The sequence below is a fragment of the Pinus tabuliformis genome, chromosome J, assembly GCF_031772625.1.
Source record: "Pinus tabuliformis cultivar Carrire ecotype Pingquan chromosome J, CPIR1, whole genome shotgun sequence".
Lineage (NCBI taxonomy): Eukaryota > Viridiplantae > Streptophyta > Pinopsida > Pinales > Pinaceae > Pinus > Pinus tabuliformis.
This window is the reverse complement of record NC_142295.1, coordinates 61,495,223-61,512,899: the sequence shown is the minus strand read 5'-3', so window position 1 is coordinate 61,512,899 and position 17,677 is coordinate 61,495,223.

Sequence of the window (17,677 nt, the reverse complement as noted above, 5' to 3'; positions counted from 1 at the left end):
AACACCTTAAAATTTATTTAAAATATGGGGCAATGGTGAGGGACCACTTTATTTTCATAGGAAGAGAATACGTGAAATTATTAAAGGGGGACACAAATGATGGAGACCTATGTTCCCCTTTAGTATACATAGGCTTATGCGATTAAGGCTTTCAAACGGCACCTCATTTTCTTAGGGACAGAATACTTGAAATGACAAGGAACAAAATACATGAAATGATTAAAGGGTGACTCTCCAAACGATGGAGACCTATGTGCCCCATTAGTATACATGAGCTTATGCGGTTAGGACTTTCAAATAGCGACGTGGCTTCAAAAGACTAACCAGTGAGGGACCACAACCAAATGCCCGTATCTCAACGATAGGGAGCAGAATCTACACATCACAGGATTCTCATATTCTTACTCTCACTTCCTAAGGCAACAAGTATACAACTTGTTAGGTGCAACTGTTTCCAAGGATATCAATTTTTCAATTATTTAAAAATACTTATGTTAATTAAATTTAAATTCAGTAATTAAAAAATTATTGTTATTTTCTTAACTTAAATTTATATTCTATAAGTGACACGTTGAGTTTACAATTTGTTAAGTAAAATAGTTCTAAGTATATAAAATTTTCAATTATTTATGTTAATTAAATTTAAATCAAGTAATTAAAAAAAATTGTTATTTTTAAATTTAAATTTATATTTTATAAATAACTGGATAAGTTTTTAATAAATATATTATAATTTCAAGTTTTGTTATTAGAATGGTTTTTAGTAAGATTTTTTGGAAGTTTTTTCGGTAGGTTTTTCTGGTTTAATTTCTCTAAAATCTGGCGGGAATTTATTGAAATCACAAGTTGGATGGGTAACACCTACACAATGGAAGTGCCCTAGGGTTTTTTTCAGGGAGTTGAATCCATATATACAGTTAAAAAAACCAGTTTAAATAACACAAATCAAAATTTCACCTCAAATTTTTCTACCAAATTCATATTCCGACAACAGAAAGTCCAAAAAATCACACCAAAAACAACTCCTTTATTATTAATTAATTTTATGTTTTAGTATGGTCTTCAAATTAAAAACAAGTATTCTAAGATTTTTTTTTTTTAAATATATAAACTAGAAAAAAGAAATCAAAATATCTCTCATATTTAATATAAAATAAAATAAATAAATAAATAATATTTAAAATTTATTAAATATAAACTCTTTCATCTAAATTTATTATTTATATCAAATTAATATAAAATTAATTTTCTTCCGATTAATTAAAAACATTTACACATATTCAATAACTTTTTACTTAGATTGGCTATTTAATAATAAAATGATGAGTAAAACCTATTAATGAACTATATATTTATATTAATGTAAAAGGTAAATATCTAAATTGTGCATAAACGTATTTTTGATTTATTTAAAGGGTTTTTATGCTTTCATTATACTAAAATAATGATATGTCCAAACGTGATATGATCATGTCAAGTTTTTGCAACTTATCCTTGTTACTTGTCACACCTAACCTAGCATGTACACCCACCATATGATCGTTATCAATATGGCACTTGCTCAACAAATAAAATAGTGAATTATTTGCAAACCAATGAAGTAATGTTTAATAAGTTTCTCATAATAACCTAACTTAGAGATTGAATGCACACAACTTATTGGATTATGAAAGTTAATTTGGTCAATATCAACTCTATTTCATTCATCAAACTAAAGCAATTTAAAACATATTTTAGATACCATAAATAACAATTAACAATTAAGGGAGAAATTATCCTTTTCCATTGTGTTTGAAGTTAAATGTTATTGGCTAATTCCATTTTTATTTTTATTTTTAAATAAGCACTTTTTATCAACCTATGTAAGTCATATTATTCTACATGGACTATTAGATTGCTATAAATATTTCAACCATTATCCAAGCTATTACAACTAAGCTTAATTCTACCATGACTTCTACTGAGCCCAACTATATACAATGGTTGCTATTGATTGAGCATGTTTGCAGGGAAATTTGAATTTTAATGGGGCAATAGTAGCAACTTCACTTTACCAACCAACCAAACACTTATTAACACTTGTAATGCATTTGATCCTTTCTTTCTCTCATGTGTGTGGGGTATTAGCAAATGATTTATTTTTATTAGATCACAAAAACACTTACATCACAACATGAATCATACTGTTTGCTACAATAATATCATAATTTGACTTTTGTAAAATTCCTTTTTACAATAATATCATATAATTGAACGATGCTTTTAATTATTTTGGTTAATATATACGGTTTAATCATTTAATTAATTTTAATTTATTATTATTTTAAATTTATCGAAATAATCAATTATCACATTACAATACTAATTAATTTCCAAATATGCTTTTAAAATCACTTTTATACTTTTCATTGTTAAATTGTCACATTTGCTTCTTTTCCATTATCTTGCTATAAAATATAAAAATATTGTGTTACAACTTCTATCTCATGCAATGAAGGTTATTTGAAACTTCTTGTTGAAATAAGTCATGCGTGTTCATATTGTGTTTGATGGGCACCAGTGTGTAGCAAGGACACTGCAACTCCTGAGCTACCAGTTTTACTTATCAACCTGGGGTTTGTACAAACTTGGAGGTGATAATGCTATATGCACAAGTAAAAGTGAAGGTGCTACATGTTGTCACTATTCATCTGGCGAGAGACCTCAGGGGTTCCAAGCCATACTTCTATAGAGTCAGAAGAAGCTTGATTATTTGATGGAAGAAGAGCAAATCTATTCTAAGAGAGCTACTCTACTGCAGTAATAAGGAAAACAACATGTAATGCTAAATCACACCATATCCTAATTAACCATTTAAACAACTATGCTAAGCAAAATTGCTAAATCAACACTAACCTAATGTTGTTATCTAAGTTACAGAAGTAAAGAGCATCAAACCATACTAATGTGTGAGCAAGAAAACTAAACTAAATCTGTTTTCACTTCTTTTCTTTTTTTTTGGTAAAATCAAGCATGCAATTTAATTGTTCTTGTGGATGTGACAGGTGGATGGAAGGTGGTTGAGGATGGCTAGAAGGTTTATGGAGTGATTGGATGGTGTGGAAGGGTCCTAGGAGGCTTTTGTGACTTCCTAGAGGTTCCCCATCAATTCGGCCTCAAAACAGGCCGTTTCAGGAAAACCTACAGGATGTACTAGAAACCTATAGGATGATCCTCTAGGAATTACAAGAAACCTACAGGATACAGCTGAGAGTTAATTGTGAGGTGTTGGGAAGCTAGGAAAAGGTGTGTGATGAGTGGGATAGGGTGTTATAAGGTCTAGGAACACTCAAGAGTCAATATCCAAGAGAAGAGATGGCTAGATTCACTCAATGTGTCTAGGGGAATTTCAATGAAAAAGGACAAAAAAACTAGTGAGGGTGGTGGTGGAAAAAGAGATGGTTAAGGTTGATGAGGTGGAAGATGGATGCTGGTGATGAAGTCTAGACCTCCTCCTGAAGTACTTGCAGTGCTTAAAACATGTGTCTTTCAAGAACTATGCAACAAGATACATCTTCATAAACTAGAAAAGAATGAATCAATTGCCCATATTATGCATGAAGAAAGTGCTAAAGGAAATGAGAACATGAATGAGATCTTATTGCAAAAATAGAGTAATGGAAAAATATGACAATGAAATGAACCAAGTATTGAATCAAGACAACAAACTCCAAAGCTCATGCAAGAACTAGAAATCTGTGTTTCTGGGGTTGCTGAAGGGTCTCTTCCTTAAGTTATGGTCCCAGAGGGAGGAGGTGAGACCGAGACACCTGCTGACAAACTTATGGTGATCTTTTTATCCTTACTAACCTGCTAATTAAAGAAGGCACAAATGGAAGCAAACTAACATATAACTAATCTACTCTACACCATTGTAATGAAAATGCAGCTACTTAAGCAAATGAACAATTAAACTATGAATCTATGCTAGCATACATGTACAATAAAGAGGAGCCTTGGTTGCTGGGGTTGGGCCATAACCCAAGAGATTAAACCCTCTGAGATAACTCAGTGTTGGCTCAAAACAAAACTCATTCTTATTATCAAAACAATGGATTACATCAAATATTGTCACAAGTCTTGCAGCTCGAAAATAGAGTAGAGTTTTACAATCAAAATTCTGAATCCTACTGAGGTCCTAGGCCTCTCTACTTATACATCTGAAGTCTCCAACGAATTCCTTAAAATTAGGGAGGCTCAGCTCCAAAACTCGAGATAAACTGGTGCTTTGTCTTTCACTTGCTCGGTTGCCTTCTAGTCCTCATGATTTGGCTATTTGCACTCTGAGCTGATGGAGGAATATTCGAATGGAGGGTAGTAAATGAGGAGAGTTTACCTCCTATAATTCCTCTCCCTTGTCCCATTCGAGTTTTGACCAAGGTCTTTGCCAAAATTCCTTGCTTTTATCCTTTAATCCTGCATTAAATCAACATTAGACCACAAAGCCAAATATCCAACTCTAACTCATCTCATAAACAAAATATAATCAAAAGTATGCAATAAGTCGTGAGAATAGTTGGTTTGACTAGGCTAGGAGGTGAATTAAGGCCCATATAATTACCCAATGATGAGGCTCATCATCACCCCCCTACTGAAATTGTTGCTCATCCTCTGAGCAACTTAGTCAATGTTCATGTCCTTCATGGCTCTGGTAGCCTCTCTGACATCCCATGCCTCCACTGTGGTCTCTTCTTCTTGTTCATAGAAGCCTGCTTTCTTTTCTATTTCTTCCCATTGCCTCTTTTCCTCTTCTTCTTTTCTCCCTTCTAGCATCCCTAAGAGTAGTGGTGGATTGAGTTTTAGGCCTATCCAATTTACCTTCGACCTTTGCATTGATTTCTTATACATAGGTGTCCTGTTGAGTGCCTCTCTCAACCTTTGAGGGGAGTGATATTCCCTAATCTTCAAGTTGCATGGCAGTGTGTTCCATCTCCTTAGGTAGGCATGTATATTATCATCTCCTAGCAACCTAAACATATCCTCAAAATGTGAAATTGCTTTCTCTTGGGCGGCAAGATATCTAGGTGCCAGTTGAGGATCATTTGCAATCAAATTATGGGTGTTGATTATGGCCATGGGATTTGATTGTTCAGCTCTAATGAAAAGAGGTTCATTTTTCTCTTTGGACAATATTCTTTTCATCTCTACAGCCCTTGACTCCTCATGGTTTGTCCATGATGCCAAAGCCATTAATTGTAGATCTCCTAGCTTGGCATTAGGGTCCCAAACATTCATGTCTATGAGGGCCATGTTGTGCAAGTAAAACTCAACCATTTTGGCCCTATCCTCTAGTGTACTTTGATCACAAAGATCAATAAACTGCCTGTAGTCTTGAAATGGCATGGTGCCCCTTTGTGCTAGTGTTTTAATCTGAAACTGCAGTCATTATTCTTTGATGCAAAGGGCGTAGGATTTAGTTGGCATCCTACACTGGATGGCCTCCAAGGAGAGGCTGGCCATACATGCTAGTTGGTTCTCCCTTTCCTGCAGCTGTCCCCTCAGCCATGCATTTTCCCTCTCAAGTTGATCTCTCATTATTGCTTCTCTGTCCCTTAAGCCACTTAGCTCTTTGCCCATTTCTTTGAGCTTCTCTTCCATGTGCCCAATGTCTTCCACCCCTTTTGACTTGGAAATTTGCATCCATCGGTGGGTTCTAGCCCTCTCCTTCTCAAGTTCGAAAAACAATGGGATGGAAAATTTTTGAGGTATCACCTTGCCTCCTTCAATAAACTGGTAGTAGGAGTCTAGGTTAGGTTGGGGGCTTGGTTCCTTTGTTTTAGGGTCTTCTTCTTTTGTTTCTTGCTGCTCCCCTACCTTGCCTTCCAATTTCTGTGCTTCTTGTAGTTTTTGCAAAGTATCCTGTAGGATTGTTTTTGCTTCCTGTAGGTTTTGTTGTGGATCTTGTAGGATGGCCTTACCCTTTAAGGAAGTTGATCTAGTACTAGGTCTCCTTACATAGGTGATTGGTGACTTAGGGGAAGGCATTTTGTCTCTTTGTGTAGGGGAATCTTCAATCTCAATAGGAATTTTTGTTGATATTTGTGGCTTCCCTTGTTTGATTCTTGTGCTCTTTCTTGTTCTGAAATATAGTGGGGCTTGCCTCCTTCTTTTCCCTTTTTGCTTGATTGGGGTGCTGAGAGCAGTGAGGGAAGCTGCTGCCTCCCTCTCAGTAGCCTCTGGAGACACCCTAGGTGACTCCTCTTTGTGTTCTTCCCTTTCTGTTTCAATGCCTTCTTCCTCTCTGTTTTTCTTATCTTCTTCCTCTTGTTGTTCTTCCTCATCTCCATCAGTTTCTTCCTTAGTTTCCTCCTCTGTTCCATCATCATCCTCCTTCTCTTCTCCCTCTTCTTCTTCTACTTCATCATGTTCCTCTGTATCAGTTTCTTCTTCATCCATCTCATCCCTATCTAGATCTGTATCTTCTTCTTCCTGTTTTTCCTCCTCCTCACTGACAGAAGGACTAACATCATAAGTGAGGGTTTTGATGTCATCCTCTGCTGGAAAGTCTCTGAAGACTGACCATGTTATAGGGATTCTAAGGTTTTGGAGGGCATCCTCAATGAGGATCTTGATCAACCCATGGTGAGCCAATTGTTGGGAATTCCCTTCCTTTACTTTGTTGTTGGAGTCTATGAGTGATTGCATCAAGAAATAGGGTATGCTGAGTCTTTGGTGAACTGGTGTTTCTACCCCAAATCTTAATTCTTCAAGGATCCTAAAATGGTAGCCATAAACAACATTACATCTACCCTCACATGAGATATATTTGATGAGTTGGTAGCCTACCTCACTCCATGGGTATGGCAGACTATCCCTCCTTACTCCATTTTTGTCCTCTGTGGGTTCTTCACCTTCTAAAAAGAATTTCCTTTTTTCCACCTGACTGTCTCCTTTGTCTTCTTTTCTCCATGGAATTCCTAGGGGAAGTGTGGTGACCCTACTGATGAGCTCTGGGGTGAGATCTATAGTGAGGCCTCTAACTAAAACAATGGCATGGATTCTACTGTGTGGAGTGAGGGAATGAGAAAATTCTTGAGCCACCTCATCATCATACCCTGTGAATTTTTCGAAAAACCCCATCCAATTGTGTCTTGTAAAGATTTCAAGCACTTGGGGGTGTTGTTGTATCCTCACAGTGTTTGTGGGTTCTCTCCTATTAAACCCTCCTATCATCTTTCTTGTGAGGCTTCAGGAGAAAATGAGAGGGTTGACACAAAATTTTTAAATTCAGGAGGAAAACAGAGTTTACTGTGTATGTAATTCACCTCCCACGGTTGCTAAATTCACTAGATTTTAGAGCATTTCTAGTTCATTTGCTTGTAAATGGGGATGGATTTTTATAGCCTACCTCTTTAGAATGGTGGCAATGGACAATTCCCGTGATATCCCCTCTTGAACTCTTCTCTGCCTATCATGTATACTGCCTCTATGTATCATGTAGGTTGATCCTGTAGACCCTTCCTGTAGGAATTCCTGTGCATGCTCCTGTAGAAATTCTCTTGCAGAACAATGGATCCTTGTTTTTGGTGGGTGGCCAGGGTTATGAGAGCGACTTGAGTGAGGGAGTTTCAAGGAGGTGGAATGCATGAATGCATGAAAACAATTTTCTATTTCCTTTTATGGTGTTTCGGGGTGAGGTGGTGCGCTGGCAACAGAGGTATGTTGCCATTTTTAGACCGTTGGTCCCCACTACCACCTCATCATTTCCCACTCCTCGTAATCAGCTCCCACCTCGTAGATCCATAGTTAACCACTTCTTGTCCTACTCCTCCTCTGTCTTTGAGTTGAATGCAGCCACGTGTGAGAGGACACCCAGTTTTTCATGCGTTGACTAAACGAAGGTGGCCAAGTTAATTGGCCACCTTTTCACTTATAAACCAACTATCTCGTAACCTTTACAACTTTTTATTAAATGATGCATATGAGTGAGTGAGCAGGATAATTACTTGTGGTTTTGATGCCATGCTGCAGTTGTCAAAGATCAGAGGTGTTGCGTTGTTTATTTGCTGCATGGTCATTCTTCTTCCTCCTCTTGCTATCTGCTGATGGTTTCTTTGCTTTTGCAGGTATCTGTGACTGATGATCTGATGACGCTGCTACTGTGGAGCTCCTTGATCATCCTAGTGAAGACCTGTAACTGGTGATTGACATTCTATGGGATAGGCTGCTACAGGATGTCTTGTAGTTGCTTCTCCCTTAGAATTCCTTAATCATGTCGCTGGCTCGGGCTGTGAGGATGGTGAAATGAATGGATAGAGGGAGTAGGAGTGTGTGTGGAGCAAGGGACATTTAGGTAATTCTCTTACTCTCCTCTGTTTTTTTTTTCATAACTGGCAGAAATTGATCTCTTTTTGTTTTGAATGGTGAGTGCAGGGATGATGATAATGGACGAGGTGAGGTGTTAGATCATGTCTAGGATGAATTTTAGGGACCTAACAAACCTACCATGTGCCCTCAGATTGCTTCCTATAGGTTTTCCGGGCCACTATAATTCCTACAGGATCATCTTGTAGGTTTTCAGGGGATCCTGTAGAAAACACAGTCTTCGCATAAATTGAAGCAATGGAGTGGAAAAATGATAGAAATGATGGAGGGATGCATGGTAAGGAGTGGAGGAGATGGATATGTGTGAGGCAGGGTTCCCTTTGGATCCTCTTTTTTCTCCTTGACTGTCTTTCTCACCCACCTGCAAATAACAATTATATCTTTTTCTCTCTTTTTTTTTTCATCACTGGGCCACCTCACGAGGTTTTCAACCCAAAGATGGGACTCAGGCACCTCATGGAGGTTTTCATCTGAGTCCTTATTCTTTTTTCTTTTTCAATGACTTGATGAGGGAGGAGTTGGAACTTGCTCTACCATCATCACGATTTTATTGATATTGTCAATGAACTCTTGCTTTGATAAAGGCCTCTTGTACATTTTCAATCGATGTCCATTGACAAGCAATGGAATGGCTTCTTCATCTATAGTTTTGATTTGCACTGAACCATTATCATGGCATCTCTCCACCACATAAGGTCTGAGCCATCTTGTCCTTAGCTTGCCCTTGAATTCTTTATACCTAGAATCATATAACAATGCCCAATCGCCCTCTTGAAATTGCTTCTCCTTAATATGTTTATCATGCCAGATCTTCCTCTAAAGCTGAACTATCTCTGTATGTAGGAGGGCCTGCATTCTGAATTCATCCAAGCCATTCAATTGGAACAATCTTTCTTTCTATGCATGAATGAGATCCAAATCTAGTTGGGCTGCCATCCTCAATGTGTTATATTCAAACTCAATGGACAACAAAGCCTTTTTCCCATAGACCAGCTCATAGGGTGTAAACCCAGTGGTGGTCTTCCATGTGGTATTATAGGCCCAGGTGGCCTCAACTAGTCTCTCTACCCAATCTCTCTTGTTGCTGCTCACTACCTTGCTTAAGATGCCCTGTAGTGCCTTGTTGGTCACCTCCACTTACCCATTAGCTTGTGGATGATAGGGAGTGGAGGTCCTATGCTTGATTTTGTGATGGCTGAGCAATTCTTCAATCATGTTGGAGTTAAATTGGCTGCCTTGGTCTGTGACTAGCTCTCTAGGGTACCCAAATTTGTAGAATACATTCTCCCTTAGGAACTCAACCACCTTCTCTTTTGTTGCCTTAATTGCCTTGGTTTCAGCCCACTTAGTCAAATAATCAATGCACTTAGTAATGTATTATTTTTTCTTTGAAGGAGGGTTTATAGGCCCAATGAAGTCCATGCCCCACTTGTCAAATGGCTCAAAAGTCACTTGAGGCTGTAGGGGCATTTCATCTCTTGGAGTATGCTTTCCCATCCTCTGGCACTGATCACACTGACTAGTGTACTTTTTCACATCCTAATGAAGAGTGGGCCAATAATAGCCTGCTTGTAACACTTTGAATGTTGTCCTTTTTGCTGCAAAGTGACCTCCACAAGGCCCATCATGATAGGTTAGAAGGATGTCAAAAACTTCCTCTTCCCTTACACACCTTCTCAAGATTTGATCTGGGCCAAGTTTGAAAAGATTGCCCCAAATCCAGGTGAAGGGGGTGCTTTTCCTGACTATCTTGCTCTTTTCTTTGGAGGGAAAGTTTGGTGGGAACTGTGTTGATACCAAATAGTTTTCTATATCAACAAACCATGGAGAGAGAATTGAAATAGCAAACAATTTCTCATTTGGTAACTAGTCATCCACCATTCCTTCTTCACCTGCAGGTAGATTCACCCTAGATAAAAAGTCTGCAACAACATTTTCTTTACCAGGCTTGTCAACAATGGTTAGATCAAATTGTTGTAATAAAAGCAACCACCTTATAATTCGAGCATTCACATCTAGTTTGTTCATTAAATATTTGATTGCAGCATGGTCAGTATGCACAAATGTTTGATAGCCTGTAATGTAATGCCTAAATTTGTTTAATGAATGCACAACAGCTAGGAGTTCCTTTTTGGTCACTCTATAATTTAGCTCAACCTTTGACAAGTTCTTACTGATAAAATAGATGGCATAGGGCAGTTTCTCCTCTACCTAACCTAAGGCTACTCCTATGGCTTTGTGTGAGGTGTCAACATGAATATGAAAAAGGAGGGCCCAGTTTGGGCCTCGGAGAATTGGTGCAGTGGTTAACTTACCCTTTAGAATGTCTAAGGCCCCTTGACAAATTTTTGCCCATATAAACTTAGAATATTTGGCCAACAACCCAAATAAAGGAGAGGCCAACTTGCTGAAGTCCTTTATGAACCTTTGGTAGTATCCAGCTAACCCCAAGAAACTCCTGACATATCTTTTCTTTTTCGGAGTTGGTATGCTTTGGATGATTGCTATTTTGTTCGGGTCCACCTGCAATCCTTGTTGAGATATTGAATGACCTAGCATGGTCCCTTCAATCATTAAGAATTCACATTTTTCCGAACTGAGAGATAGGATCATATCAATGCATTTGTGCAATACTTTTCCTAGGTTAGTCAGGGCTTCTTGAAAATCACAACCATAAGGTGTAAAATAATCCATATAAATTTCCACCGCATCATGTACTAATTCGGCGAAAATACTCAAGATTTCTCTCTGGAAAGTGGCAGGAGCATTGCATAGGCCAAAAGGAAGGACCCTATAGGTAAAAGTACCCCAAGAACAGGTGAATGTGGTCTTGTCCTAGTCTTCTGGGCAAATTTGGATTTGGTTGTACCCACTGAATCCATTTAGGAAAGAAAAAAACTTTTTCCCTGCCAGGCCGTCTAACACTTGGTCAATGAAGGGTAGGGGAAAATGATCCTTCTTTGTGGCTTTGTTCAACTCCCTGTAATCGACACAAATCCTCCACTTACCATTTTTCTTTGGAACTAACACTAAAGGAGAGACCCACTCACTATCGGAGATAGGGTAAATGAATCCTGCATCTATAAGTTTTTGCAGTTCTTCTTTGACTATATCATTAAGAGTTGGATTCATCCTCCTTTGTGGTTGTCAGACCAGCTTGCAACCTTCTTTGATGTATATGTGGTGAGTACACACTGAGGGGTGTACTCCCTTCATTTCCTTGTAACTCCAAGCGAAGGCTTCTAGGTTTTCTCTCAGCATGTTGCATAGCTTTTCCTCTTCGGGAACAGAAAGAGATGGATTAATTTTCAAGGTTTTATTTGGGCCAAATTCTATATTTTTGACACAGAGTGGGTTGGAATCGGCCAAGCATAAGTCAATTGGATGATTTTTCTGGGTTTCCCTTACTTCTTCTTATAATGGTAATGAACCAGTAGTTGGACTTTGGAGCAAGTGTTCAATTAAGTCGTCCTGATCTTGCTGTCCTCCTCATATGGTTGCTTCCAAAGAATAAAGTTGGGAGGAATAAACCTCATCTTCTTCCTCCTCCTCCAACCATAAAGGTAAATCATGCTCTAGAGAAGGTTGAGCAGGAGGGTATAGGACTAACTATTTGGACATATGTCTATTCTTGATGGTGATATTCCCAGCTCTGCAGCTAATGTAAGCATCGGTTGTGGCCAACCATGGCCTCCCAAGGATTGGAGGATAACCATTAAGTTTAGCCTTAGGCTGGAGAACTAGAAAATCTACAGGGTACTCCCAAGAGTTAATGGATACCATCACATCCTCCACAATTCCCCCAGGGGTGACTATGGAACGGTTTGCAAGTTGCAGAACTGTTTTGGTCTTCCTCAATGACCCTTGGAGGTTGAGCTTGAGCATGGTGTCCTTGGTCATCACATTAATGGCAGCCCCAAGATCGATTAGAGTGTGTGGGACGATGGTGCCATTGTTGTGCACATCTACTACAGGGCTTCCAGGGTCCAAATATTTCATATATATTACCTGCCCCAACATTAATTCAGACAACTACCCATTGACATTAATGGTAGGGGAATCCCTTTTTCTTCTTCCTAGATGCTCGAAGCATTTCTCCTTAATCAACTTATTGTAAATGGGAACATCTTTTATTGCCTGGAGAAGGGGGATCTTTACACATAGATTTTTCAATTCTCCCATAAGTTTAGTTTCTTTTGGGATAGGCTGGAGTGGTTGGGCTAATCTATCAGGAAAGGGTGGATTTACTTTAAGGTTTCTTTCCTCTCTTTCTTCCTCAACCTCCCTATGTGGAGGGGGAGGTTGGTTATCCGGGAGAATTCTCCCAGATCTTAGGTTGATCTCCTGGATTTCTACAGCATAAGCTAGATATGATGTCTCTCCACTGTATACTTGTTGAGCCTACCTATTGTTTGGGTTTGGATTTGGCTGGGCAGGCATCTGGGGTTGCTTGGGTGGAGCAGAGTGTAGGAGTTATGGTTGGGTAGGTGGTGGAGGCAATAGAGCTGGAGCATTGTTGTATTGGGGCCTCCACCCTTGGAGTGGTGTATTCCACTGAGGTTTTGGTGGAGCGTAAGGTTGAAATGACTGGATGGATGGCTGGGAATGATACTGAGATGCATAAGACCAAGGAGGGGGTGTAGACCAGGAAGGATGAGCAGGGGGTCCCCATGAAGGTATAGCTGTGGTTTGGTTGGGGTTGTAATATGCATGGGATGACCCTTGCATGCCTTGCTGGTATGGTCTAGGCCCAAGAGGTCTCCTTTGGTTGATGTAGCAAAGCTGCTCAATGACCCCTTCAGCTCCTTGATATATTGGTTTGAGTTTGGGTAAAGAAGGGCACTTATCTGTGGAGTGGTTTTCTTCACAGACCGAGCAAATCTCAATACAGTTCAATGGACATTCGTTCCTAGGATGCCTCCTGGTGCATCTAGGGAAAAAGATGGCCAAGGCTCTCTTTGCTTCCTCTTTCTTCCTTTTGATGTTCATGGTGTCTAATTGCAAGGAAAGGGTTTGCATCATCTCACTTTTGAAATCTTCCAGCGTATTTCCAATTTCACCCTTAATGGATGAGTTGGAAGATGATGTACTCGCCATAGGTTGACTACCCTTACCCTTTTTCCTGGCTACCCTAAAATGGTTTCTAAAGATAGTATTGATATCCTCATAGGGTAATTGGTAGATATCTCCTCCTGCTAACAAATGTAAGGTATCCAGAATATCTTCCCTTACTCCTTTGAGCAGGACCAACTTTAGTGACTCGGGGTCAAGTGTGCACCTGGCCCTTTTGTAACTGAGTTTGAATCTTTCTTCGTAGTCTTGTAAGGATTCATCTTGGCCCATGGTCATCCTCAAAATTTCGTCTTTAGTATCCTTTGACCTACAGTAGTCCCGATATTTGTTGTTAAAAGCCTGTTGCATCTGAGCCCAAGTTGTGATGCTATCTCCAGGTAAACCCATGAACTAGTGCAATGTTGCATCCTTGAGGGTAGATGGAAACAATTTTAATTTTTTCTCATCATCTGTATAGTCATAGGTTCGGCATATAACAACAAACTCAAATAAGAAAGTGTCAGGGTCCTCTGTGTTCATGCCATGGAAATGAGGTAAGCAGAGGGGCTTATATTCTTCATCTTAGTGTCCCCGTTGGTTTCCCTGATGGGGAAGGCACCCTCAACTCTCTCTCTATTCCCTCTATCATTTTTGTTTTCAACCATTGGTTTAGTAGGAATGGGTTATTCTTCTTCTTCTTCCTGTAGGTTCTTCAAATATGTCAGGTTTCTCACCTAAAGGTTCCTTCAGTTCACAGCCACTGAAGAAGAGAGAAGGTTTGCTGTTGGATGCAGTGGGGGTATTTGGAAAGAATTTCCCTAAATTGTCCCTATTCCTATGAAGCATGAAAGGAAATGTTTTTGGGTTGGTTTTTGTAAGATTTTTTTTAAACTGAAAAGTACTTTACAGAAATGAAATTGCTGATTGAATGAAATATCATTGACAAAATGAAGAAGCTACTTGCTGAATTGAAATTCTACTTGCATAATGGAAAGGAAAGCAGATAATGAAAGATGAAAGAAAGGAAGCTACTAGATTACTTTTATAGAAACAAACTAATGGCAGAAAATTGAAGACAAGAAGTAGAAGAAAAGAAAGCAGTAATCACATTCTACTCAGACACCTCCCCGGCAATGGTGCCAAAAAGTGATGAGCATGAGTATTGCAGTAAGGATGTTGCAACTCCTGGGATACCAGCTTTACTTATCAACCCAGGGTTCGTACAAACTTGGAGGTGACAGTGCTATATGCACAAGAAAAAGTGAAGGTTCTTCCAGTTGTCATTTTTCATCTGGCGAGAGACCCCAGGGGTTCCAAGCTAGACTTCTATAGAGTTAGAAGAAGCTTGATTCTTTGATGGAAGAAGAGAAAATCTATTCTAAGGGAGCTAATATACTGCAGTAATGAGGAAAACAACATGTAATGCTAAATCACACCATATCCTATTTAACCATTTAAACAGCTATGCTAAGCATAATTTCTACATCAACACTAACCTAATGTTGTTATCTAAGTTTAAAAAGTAAAGAGCTTCAAACCATACTAATGTGTGAGCAAGAAAACTAAACTAAATATGTTTTCACTTTTTTTGGTTATTTTAGTAAAATCAAGCATGCAATTTAATTGTTCTTGTGGATGTGACAGGTGGATGGAAGGTGGTGGAGGATGGCTAGAAGGTTTATGGAGTGATTGGATGGTGTGGAAGGGTCCTAGGAGGATTTTTGTGACTTCCTAGAGGTTCCCCATCAATTTGGCCTCAAAATAGGCCGTTTCAAGAAAACCTACAAGATGTACTAGAAACCTACAGGATGATCCTGTAGGAATTACAGGAAACCTATAGGATACAACTGAGAGCTAATTGTGAGGTGTTGGAGGTGTTGGGAAGCTGGGAAAAGGTGTGTGATGAGTGGGATAGGGTGTTAGAAGGTCTAGGAACACTTAGGAGTCAATATCCAAGAGAAGAGATGGCTAGATTCACTCAATGTGTCTAGGGGAATTTCAATGAAAAAGGACAAAAAAACTAGTGAGGGTGATGGTGGAACAAGAGATGGTTAAGTTTGATGAGGTGGAAGATGGATGCTAGTGATGAAGTCTAGACCTCCTCCTGAAGTACCAGTGCTTAAAACATGTGTGTCTTTCAAGAACTATGCAACAAGATACATCTTCATAAACTAGAAAAGCATGAATCAATTCCCCATATTATGCATGAAGAAAGTGTTAAAGGAAATGAGAGCATGAGTGAGATATTATTGAAAAAATAGAGTAATGGAAAAATATGACAATGAAATAAACCAAGTACTGAATCAAGATAACAAACTCCAAAGCTCATGCAAGAACTAGAAATCTGTGTTTCTGGGGTTGCTGAAGGGTCTCTTCCTCAAGTCATGGTCCCAGAGGGAGGAGGTGAGGCTGAGACACTTGCTGACAACCTTATGGTGATCTTTTTATCCTTGCTAACCTGCTAATTGAAAGAAGGCACAAATGGAAGCAAACTAACATACAACCAATCTACTCTACACTGTTGTAATGGAAATGCAACTACTTAAGCAAATGAACAATTAAACTATGAATCTATGCTAGCATACATGTACAATAAAGAGGAGCCTTGGCTGCTAGGGTTGGGCCCTAACCCAAGAGCTTCAACCCTTTGAGCTAACTCAGTGCTAGCTCAAAACAAAACTCATTCTTATTATCAAAACAATGGATTACATCAAAAACTGTCACAAGTCTTGCAACTTCAAAATAGAGTAAAGTTTTACAATCAAAAATCTGAATCCTACTGAGGTCCTAGGCCTCTCTACTTATACATATGAAGACTCCAACGACTTCCTTAAAATTAGGGGGGCTCGGCTCCCAAACTCAAGATAAACTGGTGCTTTGTCTTTCACTTGCTCGGCTACCTTCTAGTCCTCATGATTTGGCTGTTTGGACTCTGAGCTGATGGAGGAATATTTGAATGGAGGGGTAGTAAATGAGGAGGATTTACCTCCTATAATTCCTCTCCCTTGTCCCATTCGAGTTTTTACCAAGGTATTTGCTAAAATTCCTTGCTTTTATCCTTTAATCCTGCATTAAATGCGCATTAGACCATAAAGCAAAATATCCAACTCTAACTCATCTCATAAACAAAATATAATAAAAAGTATGCAATAAGTCGTGAGAATAGTTGGTTTGACTAGGTTAGGAGGTGAATTGAGGCCCATATAATTACCCAATGATGAAGCTCATCAGTGTTATTATATTTTATTTTATAAAAATTATTTTTATGTATGTAATTTTTATATATAAAATGTAATGTAAAATAACGCTCCTTATTAAATTTATGTTATAAAAAGCAACTTATATTAATATTTTTATAAAGATACAAATTTTGAATCATTAACCACATTAAAATATTTATTAATTTAAATGATAAAGTTTATGTGAAAACTCTTAAATCAATGTAATAACCTCCTCTTACTTTAATATTAACATAATCAACAATTTAAATACAATCCCTTGCAAAATCCCTTTAACTTTCTGCTTATTAGCTTAACAATATATTACAATTCATTACTTAATTCCATATTTTTATTATAGAATATCCTTTCACATTAATAATTATTATTTCATATTCTAATACTTATTTAAAGAAATATATATATCAAACTATTTTTTACTCAATTAACCCCTACCAAAAAGTTATTATCTACCTAAATACTTAATTGGTGCCAAGATTATTATATCAATACTCATTACTTGTAATCCATATGCTATTAATTGGTGCCAAGATTATTATATCAATACTCATTACTTGTAATCCATATGCTATTAATTGGTGCCAAGATTATTATATCAATACTCATTACTTATAATCCATATGCTATTGCATAATTATTTTGTAATAGTCATGTTCGGAGTAAATGTAGCTAATAACATAAATTTATTTTAATTTAAATATAATCCATAGTTAATTTTGAAACATAAATGTTTGAGTAAATGTACTTAGAAACAAATTTATTCCAAATTAAATATCAACACTTAAATGATATATATTTTCTCTACTTATTTTAAAAATTGTATTTAAATTTATCATTTTTAACTTATTGTATTTAAAAAAAAAATCACAATGAAAATGAAACTTTGTGCTTTCAACTTAACTAATAAACCATAACATTATTTAATATAAAATAAATATCTTCATATTATTTAATATCATTAAACTTTTTATCAAATTATATTATTATATTATTAATATCCGTCAAAGTTTAATTTGTTTGGA